Source organism: Ursus americanus, chromosome 12 (assembly GCF_024610735.1).
Source record: "Ursus americanus isolate L20-20 chromosome 12, mUrsAme1.1.p, whole genome shotgun sequence".
Classification (NCBI taxonomy): domain Eukaryota; kingdom Metazoa; phylum Chordata; class Mammalia; order Carnivora; family Ursidae; genus Ursus; species Ursus americanus.
In genome coordinates this window covers 61,142,675-61,158,202 of record NC_142138.1, presented here as the reverse complement: position 1 = coordinate 61,158,202, position 15,528 = coordinate 61,142,675, and the positions used below count along the sequence as shown (strand labels likewise).

General features: G+C 39.0%; 1 protein-coding gene and 1 pseudogene across 2 annotated transcripts in view; one reads left to right on the top strand and one right to left on the bottom strand.

Moving 5' to 3' along the window:
- The window catches only part of MAGI3 (membrane associated guanylate kinase, WW and PDZ domain containing 3), a 233,105-nt gene that overhangs the window by 156,039 nt on the left and 61,538 nt on the right, over positions 1-15,528 (bottom strand). The window lies entirely within an intron of this gene.
- On the top strand, positions 13,236-14,262 carry LOC123795054 (glyceraldehyde-3-phosphate dehydrogenase pseudogene; annotated as a pseudogene).

The following is a 15,528-nucleotide window of genomic DNA, read 5'->3' as shown; positions in this document are numbered from 1 at the left end:
ATGGGTCACTGCAACAGCTCTGGCAAGATGGACTTCTTCTAAGTAAATGAATATCATACAAGGTATAGAGCAGAGTGTGACGTGACCAGACCTAGGTTTTAACATGATGACTCTCGCTACCGATGGACCGAAGGCAGGTGTGGCATCTCAAGACCAGCTGAAAGTCTAGAACAGTTATCTAAACAACATGGTGGCTGGGACTAGAGGAGTAGCACTGGAATAATAAAAGGTCATTGAATTCTGGATACTTTCTGAAAGTACAGCCAACAGGAGGTGCTGACAAACTGGATGTGGTAGACGAGAGAAACCCAGAAACACACAATATGCCATGATACATACAATACGGACACACATACATAATAAAGTGCATCCATTTCAAGTGTACAATTCAAAGAGTTTTGACAGATGTATGTATCTATGAAACTACTGCCACAATCAAGAAACAGATTACTTCTTTCACCCCCAAAACGTTTCTCACACTCCTTTTCAGTGCCTAGGCAAGCACTGATCTGCTGTTCTCTGTCACTGTAAATTAGGTAGCAGTTTTTAGAATTTTATATAAATGGAATCTTGACAGTGTAAAAGTCTTTAGAATCCAGCATCTTTCATTCAATGTCACAATTATGAGATTTATTTACACTGCTGCATGTCTTACTGGGTCATCCCCTTGTATTCCTGAATAGTGGTGTATTCCCTAGATAACCACACCACTTTTTATAATCCATTCATCCACTGACGGACATGTGGGTTGTTTTCAGCTTGGGTCTGAGATATTGTGGTATAAGAAATACATATTTTTAAGGTGCCTGGATGGCTCACTCAGTTAAGTATCTGACTCTTGATTTTGGCTGAGGTCATCATCTCAGGCTCATGAGATCGAGCCCTACATCAGGCTATGCACTCAGCACAGAGTCTTCTTGTCCCTTTCCCTCTGTTCCTTCCCCCACTCATGATCTCTCTCTCTCTCAAATAACTAAATAAATAAAATATTAAAAAAAAGAAATACGTATTTTCGAGACATGAAAGCAACCTTAAGTGTCCATCAGTGGATGAACAGATGGAGGGAATGTGGTATGCATACACAATAGAATATTATTCAGCCATAAAAAAGAAAGAAATCTTGCCATTTGTTACAACATGGATGGACCTTGAGGGCAGTATGCTAAGAAAAATAAATCAGAGAAAGACGAAAACCATATAATCTCACTTATATGTCAAATCTAAACAAAGAAACAAATTGAACTCATAGACACAGAGAACAGACTGGTGGTCGCCAGAAGCAAGGGGCAAGAAGGTGGGCAAAATGGATGAAGGGTGTTAAAAGGTACAAACTTCCGGTTCTAAAATAAAGACATCATGAGGATGTGATGTGCAGCATGGTGACTAGAGTTAATAATACTGTATTGCATATTTGAAAGTTGGTAAAAGAGTAAATCTTAAAAAGTTCTCATCACACATACAAATTCTATAATTATGTACAGTGATACATATTAACTAGACTTACTATGATCGTTTTGCAATGTATACAGATTTCAAGTCAATATGTTGTACCTGAGACTAACATTATATGTCAATTATACCTCAATTAAAATATACATACTTTGTTGGTCTTCCTCCAGTTCTTGGCACAAAGCTTCTAAATCCTTGGAATTTTTTAAGTGAAAAGGGTGACAGGAACATCTTCTGTTATTCACAATAAGCCCCCTCTCAACTATATGCGGGTTCATGTTAATTAAATGACTGCCATAGGAGCGCCTGAGTGGCTCAGTCGTTAAGCGTCTGCCTTCGGCTCAGGGCGTGGTCCCAAAGTCCTGGGATCGAGCCCCATATCAGTCTCCTCCGCTGGGAGCCTGCTTCTTCCTCTTCTCCTCCGCTGGGAGCCTGCTTCCTCCTCTCCCACTCCCCCTGCTTGTGTTCCCTCTCTCTGGCTGTCTCTCTCTTTGTCAAATAAATAAATAAAATCTTAAAAAAAAAATGACTGCCATGGGCTCCTTGATAGCTACAGAACAGGGGCTGGTTAGCAGGGGAACCAACTATATGACTAGAGGTTTGAAACTACCAGCCCTAACCCTGACATCCAGGGGCTGGAGACTGAGTTCAGCCACCAATAGCCAATGATTTAATCAATTATGCCTACATAAAGGAAGCTTCACAGAAACTCTAAGTGATAGGGTTCGGAGGACTTCGAGGTTGGTGAACATATCCATGTGTCCCCAAACTCCATGGGGAAGGAAGCTCCTGCACTTGGGACTCCCAGTTCTCTCATACCTTTTCATCTGGGTGTTCATTTGTATTCTTTATACTATCCTTTATAATTAACCAGCAATAATATGTAAAGCCTTTCACAGAGTTCTGTAAGCCATGATATAACAAACTACAGAAACTGAGAAGGGGGTTAAGAACCCCCTCATTTGTAGCCAGGTTAGGCTGAAGTGTGGGTAACCTGGGGGACCCACTACACGTGACTGGTACCTGAAGTAGGGGGCAGTCTTGTGGGCCTGAACCCTTAACCAGGAGGTCTGGGCTAACTTGTAGACAGTGTCAGATCGAATTAAATTGTAGAATTCCCATCTGGTATCTGCAGAGAATTAGAGAATTACTTGATGTGGAAAAACCACATTTGGTGTCAGAAGTGTTGTGAGCAGAGAAGAGATTTTAGTAGTAAGGTTTATTGTGGATGAAGCTGATATGAATATTTGTGGACCAGTTTTGAGTGAACAGGTGTTTTCATTTCTCTTGGGTAAATAGGAATGAAATAGCTGGATTGCAGGATTAGGTGCATGTTTAACTTTTTAAAAAGAAGTTGCTGAACAGTTTCCTAAAGTGGTTTTAATATTTTACATTTCTACCAGCCGTTAAGGAGAATTCTGTGTCTTTGTCAACACTTGGTATTGTCAGGGTTTTTAACTTAGCCATCCTAATGGGTATATATAGGTAGTATCTCACTGGGGTCTTAATTTGCATTTGCCTGATAATTAATGATACCGGTCATCTTTTCACATGCTTACTGGCCATTCATATATCTTTTGTTTTATGAAGCTAATTGCCTCATTTTTAAGTTTCTTTTTATTTTTTTTATTTTTTGCCACCTCACCAGCATTTTCTTTTTAAAAGCATGTGTTAATTTCTTACATACAGTGAAAGGTCTTTCTGGGCTTATTCAGATAGGTTTGATTATTCTCAGTATCACATTGTTTAAATTCCTTTTTATAAAAATTGGTATTTGGTAACACTATTTCCGCCTAATTACTGTTCACTGAAAATTCTCTTTGTTTTTCTCCCTTATTTATACTTCCAAATGAACTTAAATCTTCTGGTCAAATTTCAAAAGAAACACTTTGGGATTCTGGCATGGGGAATATTAACCAATTTTGGAAGCACACATATTTTTATTCTGTCATCCCATTCAGGATCATAGTATGACTTTCCATCAAAAATTTCTTTTTTATCTTTCAGTAACATTTTATAATTTTCTTCATTGATTAGCCTAATTTTTTTTCATTAAGGTATTCTTTGATGCTATATACACGGAGCATTTTTCCACTACGTTACCTTTTCACATTATAGAAAAGTCACTAACCTTAATCTTTTATTCAATGTCAACTTTCATATGAATTCATATCTATTCTAAGTTTTTCATTTTCTTTTTCATTTCTAGGTATAACCAACCCCACCTGCAAATAATGGGAACTGTATCTATTTTTCCATAAATCCTGCTTCTAATATCTGTTACATTTCATTATGCTGTCTTGAACTTGGCAAAAACAGAAACAAAACATAAAGAGAACTAATGGTGGTAGTACTGAGGCTCTGCTTTATCCTATGTTCACAGAAATGTCTCAGGCATTTCATACATAACATAATGTTGGATACTGGTTTGGATAGAAATTCTTCTTTCTAAGTTTTAACTAAAGTAACCTTCACCCTATTAAAGAATAAATACTGAGTTTTATTAAACTTGTCTGGCATTGGTTGAGATAATCATGTAATTTTTCATATTTTACCCCCTATCCACACACATTTTTTGATTCAATGGAGAAACTCTATCTGATTATGACACTGTTCTTTTAATATCCTGTCATACCTGATTTGCTAGAATTTCATATTGGCTTCTCACAATGGAACTAAGTCTATAATAACTACTTTTTGGTGCTTTGTCAAATTTGATATTGGCACAGAATGAACTGAATAGCTTTCCATATGTATATAAGGTGTACCATAAAACAGTTTAATATAGAAAATGATTTCCTGGAAAGCTTGGAAGAACGTGTCCATAAATCTGTTTAATTTTGCTTTGTTTGTTTTGTTCAGAGAAAATGGGTTTGTAATTCTCATAATTAAAGAAATGGAAAAGTTATTTGACTATACAGGTAATCATTCATCTAGCAAGTACTTATTGAGTACCCATCTATGCTCTAGGCACTAGAGTTCCAATGGTGTGCCCAACAGCCATCGATGCTACCCTCCAAGAGATGAGGCTCGTTGGGGGAAAAGAGACACAGATAATCAGAATCATTGTTAACAGTATTAAGTATATGAAAAGAAGGTATAGGGTACTATGAAAACATAGGACATAAATACCCAAACCAAGTCTGTGAAGATTAAAGGATAGTTTCCCCGTGGACGTGAAATTTTGAATTGAAACCTAAAGCTACATAGAAATTAACTGCTCAAAACAAGGGTAACAGCATTCCAAACAAAACAAACAGGATGGACAAAAGTCCTAGAGTGAAAGAGGGCAGTGTGTGTGAGATGAACAGAAAAATCGGCCCGGCGAGGGTGCAGGAACCAAAGGACTAAGGCTGCAGGGCTGGAGAGGCAGGCAGAAGTCACACACGATCTGAAGGCAAATAGAAGGTACCTTTACCTTGCAAACAGCGGAAGCCAGCTAAGGGAATTTCACAGATGAGTTACAATCACATTCTTCTACTCTCTAGTTGATTTTTATGGTTTACATTTGCTAGGAAATTTTAGATTCCATCAAGATTTCCAAAAATAGTACCACAAAATTCTGCATAACAGTCTCATAATTTTTTAGATCTCTTCACAATTTATAGTATTCCTTTTTACTTTATTTTTTTTAGAGGGGGAGGTGGAGGGGCAGAGAGAAAATCTTTTTTTAAATTTTATTTTATTTAAATTCAATTAATCAACATATAGTATATTATTAGTTTCAGAGGGAGAGGTCCGTGATTCATCAGTTGCATGTAACACCCGGTGCTCATTACATCACGTGCCCTCCTTCATGCCCATCACCCTGTTACCCCATCCTCCCACTCTCCTCCCCTCCAGCAATCTTCAGCTTGTCTTCTATAGTTAAGAGTCTCTTATGGTTTGTCTCCCTAATTTCATCTTATTTTATTTTTCCCTCCCTTCCCCTATGATCCTCTGCTTTGTTTCTTAAATTCCACATATGAGTGAAATCATATGATAATTGTCTTTCTCTGAATGACTTATTTCGCTTAGCGTAACACTCTCTAGTTCCATCCACATCCTTGCAAATGGTAAGATTTCATTTTTTGATGGCTGAGTAGTATTCCATTGTATATATACATACCACATCATTATCCATTCATCTGTTGATGGACATCTGGGCTCTTTCCATAGTTTGGCTATTGTGGACATTACTGCTATACACATTGGGGTGCAGGTGCCCCTTCAGATCACTATATTTATGTTCTTTGGGTAAATTACCTAGTAGTGTGATTGCTGGGTTGATAGGGTAGCTCTATTTGTACCTTTTTGAGGAACCTCCATACTGTTTTCCAGAGTGGAGGGAGAGTGAAAATCTTTTTTTTTTTTTTTAAGATTTTATTTATTAACAGAGAGAGAGACAGCCAGTGAGAGAGGGAACACAGGCAGGGGGCGTGGGAGAGGAAAAAGCAGGCTCCCAGTGGAGGAGCCCAAAGTGGGGCTCGATCCCAGGACTCTGGGATCACGCCCTGAGCTGAAGGCAGACGCTTAACGACTGAGCCACCCAGGTGTCCCAAGAGTGAAAATCTTAAGCAGGCTCCACACCCAGCATGGAGCCCAACACAGGGCTCTCAATCTCACAATCCTGAGATCATGACCTGAGCTGAAATCAAGGGTCAGATGTTTAACTGACTGAGCCACACAGGCACCTCCCCCTAGTATTCCTTTTTAGTTTGTAAAGTCATTTTCTTCTCTTTTTCTCTATTAGATTTGCTATGGGTTCCTGTATTTTATTGGGATTTTTTTTTTAAAAGTCCACTCTAGCCATTACTTTCATTTGCTTAATAATGAATAATCAAAGTAAAAATTCCTACTATATTCTTTGGGGGTAGTGAGGGAAAAAACCTTTTCGTGTCCTTGAATAAAACTTCCTCACTGAATCTTTCTCATCTTGGGTTTTCTTTTGTCTTATTTTTTGTTGTTGTTGTTTCTGCCTCATCTTACATTAACCTCCTTACTTTTTGGTCTGTGCCATTTTGCTGAATTGGCACATCACCCTAGAGGTTGTATAATTCTACTTTAATCAACAGAGGGAAAAAAATACACAACTACAGTGTTTGTGACTCTCCTTTTGTCACTATAAAATATTAAAGCAATACTTCTAAGAGATTGTCCTGTACCAGAAGTCACTGCAAAAGGCTTTGGTATACTCTTAAAGATTAAAGAAAAAAGAGAATACCTTTATTGTCAAGGTAAAACTCACAGTACTGCATTTGCATCCTGATGTCTCTAAATAGCATATAAAAAGAGGTCAAATAATTAAAAAATAACATTTTCAGAGGACAATGAGATTTCAGTGCATGTGTATGTATGCACAGAAACTAACCCGGTAGAATTCACACATCAATACTTGGCTAAACCTGACGTCCTAATGGAACAGTTATAGAGAGATCTTTCAGAGAGGTCATCAACCCTCAAAACAGATTGCAAGTTAAAATTTTGCAATGAGGCAGTCGATTGTCTCAAAACCACAAAATGAGTTGATGTCAAATGACTTCGCTGCACTTCAATTCCCAAATAGAATCCCTTATGGCTACATACTTTGACTACCTAAAAATTGCACACCAGATCTCCAGGATTGGAACATTAGTGCAGTTAGTGCTAACTCCACTCAGTTTACCTCCCGTCTCTCTTCTTCCTCCCTCTTCCTGACAGGGGAAGCTGGGAGAAGCAAGCAAGGTCCTCTCTTTGCAGGAAAAAGAGAAATCAAGAGTTTGCACTTCTGCGCAGGAAAGAAAGACACTGGGATCTCTCTCTCCTCTCTGTAAGCAAAGACCATCCCTCCGGAGCAAAAAAATGATCATTTCAGTATGTCTGTAACTGGCTACTTTATGAAATGGAATACTTCAGATCCCTGTTGTGAGCTAAGAAAGCAATCATGAAGAAACAGTCATTATCTATCCTCATTTTTGCTTAACCAGTTGGGGGACTGACAATGGGGGATGGGCAGAGAGGAAAAACTACTGTGTACAGACACACTGCCCTGGCCATTAAGGTCCCATTTATTTCTACTACGTGTTTATTTTTTCTGTAGAAAATGTACAAAAATAGAGAAGAAAATGCTAGAGAATTAAAAATCACCCACAATCCCACCATACAGAGGAAACAATATTGGGGGGATTTTCTCCTGTTCATGCTATAATCCCCAGGCGGGTACACCTGCTTGATGGTACTGCCCACCTCTGCCTCGAAAAAGCCTCCTTAAATGATGTCTCTCTCTTTATGGGGGACAAAAACCTCAAGTAAAACATTGTGCCTGTAGTGATCTTCATTATGATACTTTCAGGAAGACTGCCGTCAAGAAGGGAGCCTTACAGAACATCATAAATGAAAGAGTGATATAACTGCATATATGGGAAAGTTTTTGAAAGTCTATAATAACTGGGGTGTCTCGGTGGCTCAGTCGGTTGAGCGTCTGCCTTCCGCTCAGGTCACGATCCTGGGGTTCTGGGATCGAGCGGAGCAAGGAGCCTGCTTCTCCCTCTCCCTCTGCCTGCCACTCCCCCTGCTTGTGCTCACTCTCTCTGTCAAATAAATAAACAAAATCTTTAAAAAAAAAAAAGTCTATAATACTGTCTACAAATTTATTTTAAAGATTTAAAAATCTACAGAGGTTTGGCTCTAGGAAAATACACATTACAAAAAGTATTTCAAGAAGACAAAGACTATCTGAAGAGACTCAAAGCCAGAGGGTGGAAAAAATAGTCACTTATCTATATACCCTCGAAGTCATTTAGGATGAGCTCATTTTTAGAAGTTAAAGCCTAAAATAACACATAATCCTTATATAAGTTAATCAGCTCATTCTATAGACTGAGCCAATCCTGATAACAAAACTTAAGAACAGTCTCCCTAAATACAAAGGCCAAACCAATTTCACTTATGCAGATACATTTTTCTTCTAAAAAACAATCAGCAAATTGAATACACATATTAACTGAACTGATTGAAAGAAATAATATATTTGCTGAGAATCTCCCCAGAATTTCCAAGTTATTCTGGATGGACAGCCTTCCAACTGTTTAGAAATTATAAGCCCAAAATGTTACAATGATGAAGAATGTAGTTCTGACCCCCAAATCTTCTAGATAGGTTATCTTGTCTTTTCTTAACATTATATGACTTAAAGACTGAAGCCTACACACACACACACACACACACACACACCCCAAATGTAACACAACACTTACAAAGAATTCATTTCCTGCCCTAACATGAGACTGAACGAGGGAACTCAGGACTCACGGCTCATGTGCTGTGCCACTGTGATGTCACTCTCATCATCAGTCACGATCAGCTCCTCTTCATTCCTTTTACTCAACCGAGGCACCTATGTTAGCACTGATCCTTTACCATCCAGCATGTCACATTACTGCCATCTGCCACTGCAAAACGTTCTTTTCTTTTAAGCAACTAACATAACATTAAAAAACGCATTTGGATGGGGGCGCCTGGCTGGCTCAGTCAGTAGAGCATGTGACTCTTGATCTTGGGGTTGTGAGTTGGAGCCCCATGTTGGGCACAGAGATTACTTAATGAAAAAAAATTTTTAATGCATTTGGATAATACCGTAAATCATTAATTTTTTTAGGATTTTATTTATTTATTTATTTATTTATTTATTTATTTATTTATTTATTTATTTATTAGAGAAAGAGAGAGCACGTGCACACACATGCTCTCGCAGGAGCAGGGGGAAGGGCAGAGGGAGAGGGAGAAGCAGACACCCCACTGAGCAGGGAGTCCGAAACAGGGCTCAATCCCAGGACCCTGAGATCATGACCTGAGCCAAAGGCAGTCGCTCAACCAACTGAGCCAACCAGGCGCCCCGTAAATTATTACTTTAAAAGAAACGAGGGGTATCTATGTGAAGATATATCACTATTATTCAGAGCAGACGGGTCTTAGCAACCTAAGGGCTATGACATTAGTTTGCAGGACATCATACCTACTAACAGATGAGGGAAAGAATATAGATTACTACCACACACAGATTATTTATCAATTAAGACAACTTTTCCTACCCATTATATAAGAGAATACTGACAATTCCGTTCTCACAACCTTAGGAACACCAGTGACTAGTAATATGAAAGGAGAAGCATGGATTGAGGTCTGCCAGGTACTTACCTCCCAATCAGCACCTTGGGTAAATTAAGGATCTTTACTACAGTAATCATGTTACCCCATGCACAAGGCCTGTTTTAATATTAAAGCTTAATCCTTATTCTTATATACATTGTCAAGAAATATTTGAGAAAATTAGTCAAATTAGCTGTATCTGCTCACATAGAAAATCAACAAAAACCCCAAGTACGACTTTCAGCACAGAGAACCATTCAAAGTACTCTAATTGCCTTCTCTCCACACTAACTGCCTTTAAAGTAGCTTCTTGGCTCTATCTCGGTCCAACCGACAAAAATGATTAAAATCATTATTCGCTCATTCATTACTAGTATCTGTCTACTTAAAATACAGTGAATACTACCAAAACTAGCACAAGACATTTCTTATTATAGCTTATTTTAACTTCATTAAAGTTGCACTACCCATTTATGTGAACCTACTAAAATGCAACATTTGCATATTTTTAAAAGGAAAGACTTAAAACGCTATTTTTCAATTACACTTCTAATCCTCTTTGAATCAATGTGAAAACACTGACAGGAGAATTGTTCTTTCACAATCAACATGAGCAATGAAAGAAAAAGCAAGTGTTCTGTGAGCTTAAGCACTTATGCCTGAAGTGTATAAAAACAGTAGTTCTCACATGTATTTAGGTGATGGAGTACCAGAAACATTTATGAAACATTTACATGTGCAATTTTTTAAAGAACATTTAAGTTTATGTATCTGGAGCTGGTGTAATTAATAGGTTTCAATTATTTAATAATAGTTATAGAAGAAAATGTAAATTGAGTTAGTTTTCTACAAACTGGAAAATAATTACTACCTTCATTAATTTAATACTAGTGATAAGGAAACTCACTTATCTTAGAGATCATTTCTCCCCCACTAGAACGGCTCTCGTCAAAAAGACATATAATAACAAGTGTTGGTGGGAATATGCAGGAACTGGACTCCTCATACATTGAGTGCACTGCTGGCAAGAATGCAAGATGTTGCAGCCACTTTGGAAAACAGTCTAGCATGTTCTCAAATGGCTAAACACAGACTTACCATATTACGCAGCAATTCTGCTGCTAGGTATATATCCAAGAGAAAGAAAACATATAGTCACGTAAAAACTTATGTACAAATGTTCATAATAACATTAGTAGTAATAGTCAAAAAGTGTAAACTCCAATGTCCACTAGCTGATGAATGGACGACCACAATGTGGTAAAGCCATACAAAAGAACAGGAATCCGCTATAAAAAGGAATTAAGGGGGCGCCTGGGTAGCGCAGTCGTTAAAGCGTCTGCCTCCGGCTCAGGGCGTGATCCTGGCGTGACGGGATCGAGTCCCACGTCAGGCTCCTCCGCTGGGAGCCTGCTTCTTCCTCTCCTGCTCCCCCTGCTGTGTTCCCTCTCTCGCTGGCTGTCTCTCTGTCACATAAATAAATAAAATCTTTAAAAAAAAAAAATAAATAAAATAAAAAAAATAAAAAGGAATTAAGAACTAACACATGCTACGACATGGATAAACCTTGGAAACACGCTATGTGAAAGAAGCCCAGACACAAAAGGCCACATATTGTGCAAATCCATATGAAATGTCCAGAATAGGCAAATCGATAGGGACGGACAGCAGATCACTGGCTGCCAGGTGCTGGCCAGAGACATGAAAGAGAAGTGCCCGCTAATGGGCACTGGTTTCTTTGTGGGGTGGTAAAAAAATCTCCTGGAATAATAGATGGGTGACAGTATATCCACAGAGCTGTATAGACAACAGCCACTGAATTGCACACTAAAAAGGGTAAATTTTACTGTATGTGAATTTATCTCAATTTTTAAAAGTCATGAATAAACACACAAAAAATACAGTTACTGACACTTATGGAGATATTAAATGAAGCCTATTTTAAATATTTTATCTGTCATGAAAACTTGCCCACCTATATACATCTGTTAAGAAACTTTTTATGATGTAAACATTTCCACTAAAAATAATGTCACAACTGGCAGCCAATAACTTTTATCATGTTTCAATGTATCCGCCAAAGGTTTAGGTTAAAACAAGAACTAAAAAGACGTGCTGCAAATTAAAACAAAACCAAATATAGGATTATACCAGTTATCTGCATTACCCCTTACGGTGGCTCATGAATCACTGGTACATTTTGAACATCGTAAAAGAGCCTGATTACAGACTTATTTACACAAAGTAAATATCATAAATTTTTGACTCAAATTTCTACCAAAAAGTCAATGACTGTTAATTTTTATTCTGTACCACAATAAATGTCCAAAACCTAATGTGTAAGCTTTTGCTATGTCTCAATTCTATTAATTCCCTTCTGGAAAAAAGAATTCTACAGGAACTCAGAACAACTGCAGGTAATAACTGAAAATCTTATTAATTCAAATTAATATTACTGGAGGACTATATGAATTATTACTACATTAAAATAATACTGTGTGAATTATTAATATACCAAAATAACCTTACTATGGCTACTACACAGAGTCATTCATTTTAATTCTAGCAAAGTATTTCCTGAATTGCCAAGCCAAGAACCTGCCTAGGTCTACCTCATTAAGTCAACAACCGTTCTCTAAGCAGTTATGTCCACACTATTGCAAGGAATACAAAGATATAAGCCCCCAGACTCAAGGAGTCTACAGTATAATACAAATGAAAGTGAGCAGGTAATATAAACTGGGGGCAGACTATAAATGTTGAGAAACTTATAGTTTAGCCGATAGGCAGTAAGGAAAGCATTAAATGATCTGAACCATCTACTCCTATGTCAGACAAGGAGAGAAGAGGTACAGGAAGACCAAATGGGAGACTCACACAATAGTCTGGATCATGAGGATGAAGAATCTAAATTATAGTAATGGCAAGGGAAGGACAGATGAGGAAAGGCTCTCTAGTCTTATTTATGAGGAAGAATCAACAGGGCTTGGGAGGCTGCACAGAGAGAAGGCAGTATCACCTAGAAGTTAAGGCTTCCATATGCTTTGAAAACACTGCTGGGTGAGAGGTTTGGCTCTGACTCATTTCAGCTGTGTATGCTGGCCAATGACTTCACTCTATGGGTTTCCGTTTCCTCTGTAAAATGGAGGTAATAATAGTGCCGACATATCATAGGGTTGTCGTGAGGCTGACTTAGAAAAGAATGCATGTAAAGCAAATAGCACTGTGCCTGCTACGTAGGATGACAAGGTTAACAGTAATCCCACTGACCAGGATAGGAAATACAGGAAGAACTGTAAATGGGGATAAGCGCGGAGATTAGCTAAGAATCCTACATTTCTGCTTGCAGCCCACAGACAGAATCTCTAAGTCTAGAGAATGGTGCATACTAACTACAAAAGGATTTATGGAAGTAAATTAAAATATAACTAAAGACTTCTAGCTACAAAAGGCCTTGAACACCTTGCTTAAGGACTTGGACTGAATAAAAAAATCTGTCTCCTAAATACAAAGTTTAGAGTTCATATAACATATGATGCCATTTATTTTCCAGTTGAGAACGAAGACCCACAAAATGAAGAAATATCCCAAAAGTCACACCAGTCATGGAAATACATAGTATGAGCCCGTTAATAAATTAAATGATGGCTCTCTACTTCTCCGCATTTGACACACAGCCGCATCTTCTGGCACAGTGCCAGCCAAGTCCCCAACACACAATGGTGGAGTTTGGAGTAAATGATTTGGCTGTTTGGGGCGCCTGGTCACCCGGGCTGCTTTTAACTCTGGCAAAGCGGATACTGTCACCATCAATGACCGCTCACTGACCTCAACTACATGGTCTACGTGTTCCAGCATGATTCAAACCATGGCAAATTCAACAGCACAGTCAAGGCTGAGAACGGGAAATTTGGTTTTTTTTCCGATGGAAAACCCATCTCCATCTTCCAGGAGTGATATCCTGCCAACATCAAATGGGGTGATCCTGGTGCTGAGTATGTTGTGGGGTCCCCTGGGGTCTTCACCACCATAGAGCAGACTGGCACTCACTTGAAGGGTGGGCCAAGAGAGTCATCATCTCTGCCCCTTCCGCTGATGCTTCCGTGTTTGTGACAGGCGTGAACCATGGGAAGTATGACAACTCCTTTGAGATTGTCAGCAATGCCTTCTGCACCACCAACTGCTTGACCCCTCTGGCCAAGGTCATCCCGGACACCTTTGGCATCATGAAGGGACTCAGGACTTATGACTCCATGCCATCACTGCCACCCAAAAGACGATGGACAGTCCCTCTGGGAAGCTGTGGCATGATGGTCAAGAGGCTGTCCAGAACAGCATCCCTGCTTCTACTGGTGCTGCCAAAGCTATAGGCAAGGTCACACCGGCTCACTGTATGGCCTTCTGTGTCTCCACCTGCAACGTGTCCGTCGTGGATCTGACCTGCTGCCTGGAGAAAGCTGCCAAATACGATGACATCAAGAAGATGAAGCAGGAGTTGGAGGGCCCCATCAAGGGGATCCTGGGCTACACTGAGGACCAGGCGTCTCTTGCAACTTTAATAGAGACACCCACTCTTCCACCTTCAATGCCAGAGCTGGCATTGCCCTCAATGACCACTTTGTCAAGCTCATTTCCTGGTATGACAATGAATTTGGCTACAGCAACCAAGTGGTAGACCTTATGGTCCACATGACCTCCAAGAAATAAGAGCCCCCTGGACCACCAGCCTCAGCAAGAGCAAGAAGAAGAGAGAGGCCCTCAGCTGCTGGGGAGTCCTTGCCCCAACTCATCCCCCAACTGAGAATCCCCCAACCTCCACAGTTTCCAGTTTCCATCTCAGGCCCCCTGAAGAAAGGGAGGGGTTTGGGGAGTCCTACTTTGTCATGTACCATCAATAAAGTATACTGTACCTAGCCCAAAAAAAAAAAAAATTGAATACTATTCATACTCTTCGTTTGCTTAACGAAAGTGAGTCCTTACATAAAACTTCCTTCTATCCCCATCCTTATGATATGGAAAATTTGAAATTACTGGGATGAAGATTAAAAGGATTTATTGTAATGTAGTGGTGATGGTTATAACACAGGTTTTCAACAAATATTATTAAAACTCTTCTTTGGGCGCACCTGGGTGGCAACAGTCAGTTAAGTGTCTGACTCTTGGTTCGGGTCAGGTCATGATTTCAGGGTTGTGAGACTGAGCCCCATGTCAGGCTCCATGCCCAGTGGGGAGTCTGCTTGAGATTCTCTCTCCCTCTCTCTTTGCCCCTCCCACTCCTGCACATACACTCTCTCTCTCTCTAAAATAAATAAGTCTTTAACAAATACATAAATAAAACTCTTCTTCAAAAAATTAGAGTAACTACAGAATTTTAGGAAAACTCAAATTATTTTACTTATGATAAATTTTTACTTACTTTTGAAATAAAAAAATTTGAGTACAATTGACATGACAAATTTTAAATATGAAAATTTGTCTTTAATGATAACTTTAAAATTGTTTTTAATCAAGTAAATATATTTCCTAAAATATATTGTTATTGAAATTTAATTAACATTTGTTTTCTTCATTTTGAGAAATAAATACAATTATAGAGACAAAAACAATTATAAGAAGCTTTCTTTTATAGATTTTTTTAAAGATTTTATTTATTTGAGAGATAAAGAGTGAGAGTGAGCACGAGCAGGGGGAGGGGAAGAGGGAGAAGCAGACTCCCTGCTGAGCAAGGAGCCTGACATGGGGCTCCACCTGAGGACACTGAGATCATGACCTGAGCCGAAGGCAGACCCTTCACTGACTGAGCCACCCAGGCACCCCAGAAGTTTCTTTCGATAGTTCTCTTTAAGACCCCAATTCACAAAGACACTGTATGAATTAATGGAGTATCTCCAAGACCCTGCAGTAAATCTTTAAATGCCAATAATGACCACTACTTTCCCTCTCTTTCCTTTTTCTTTTTATAATTCACTCCTT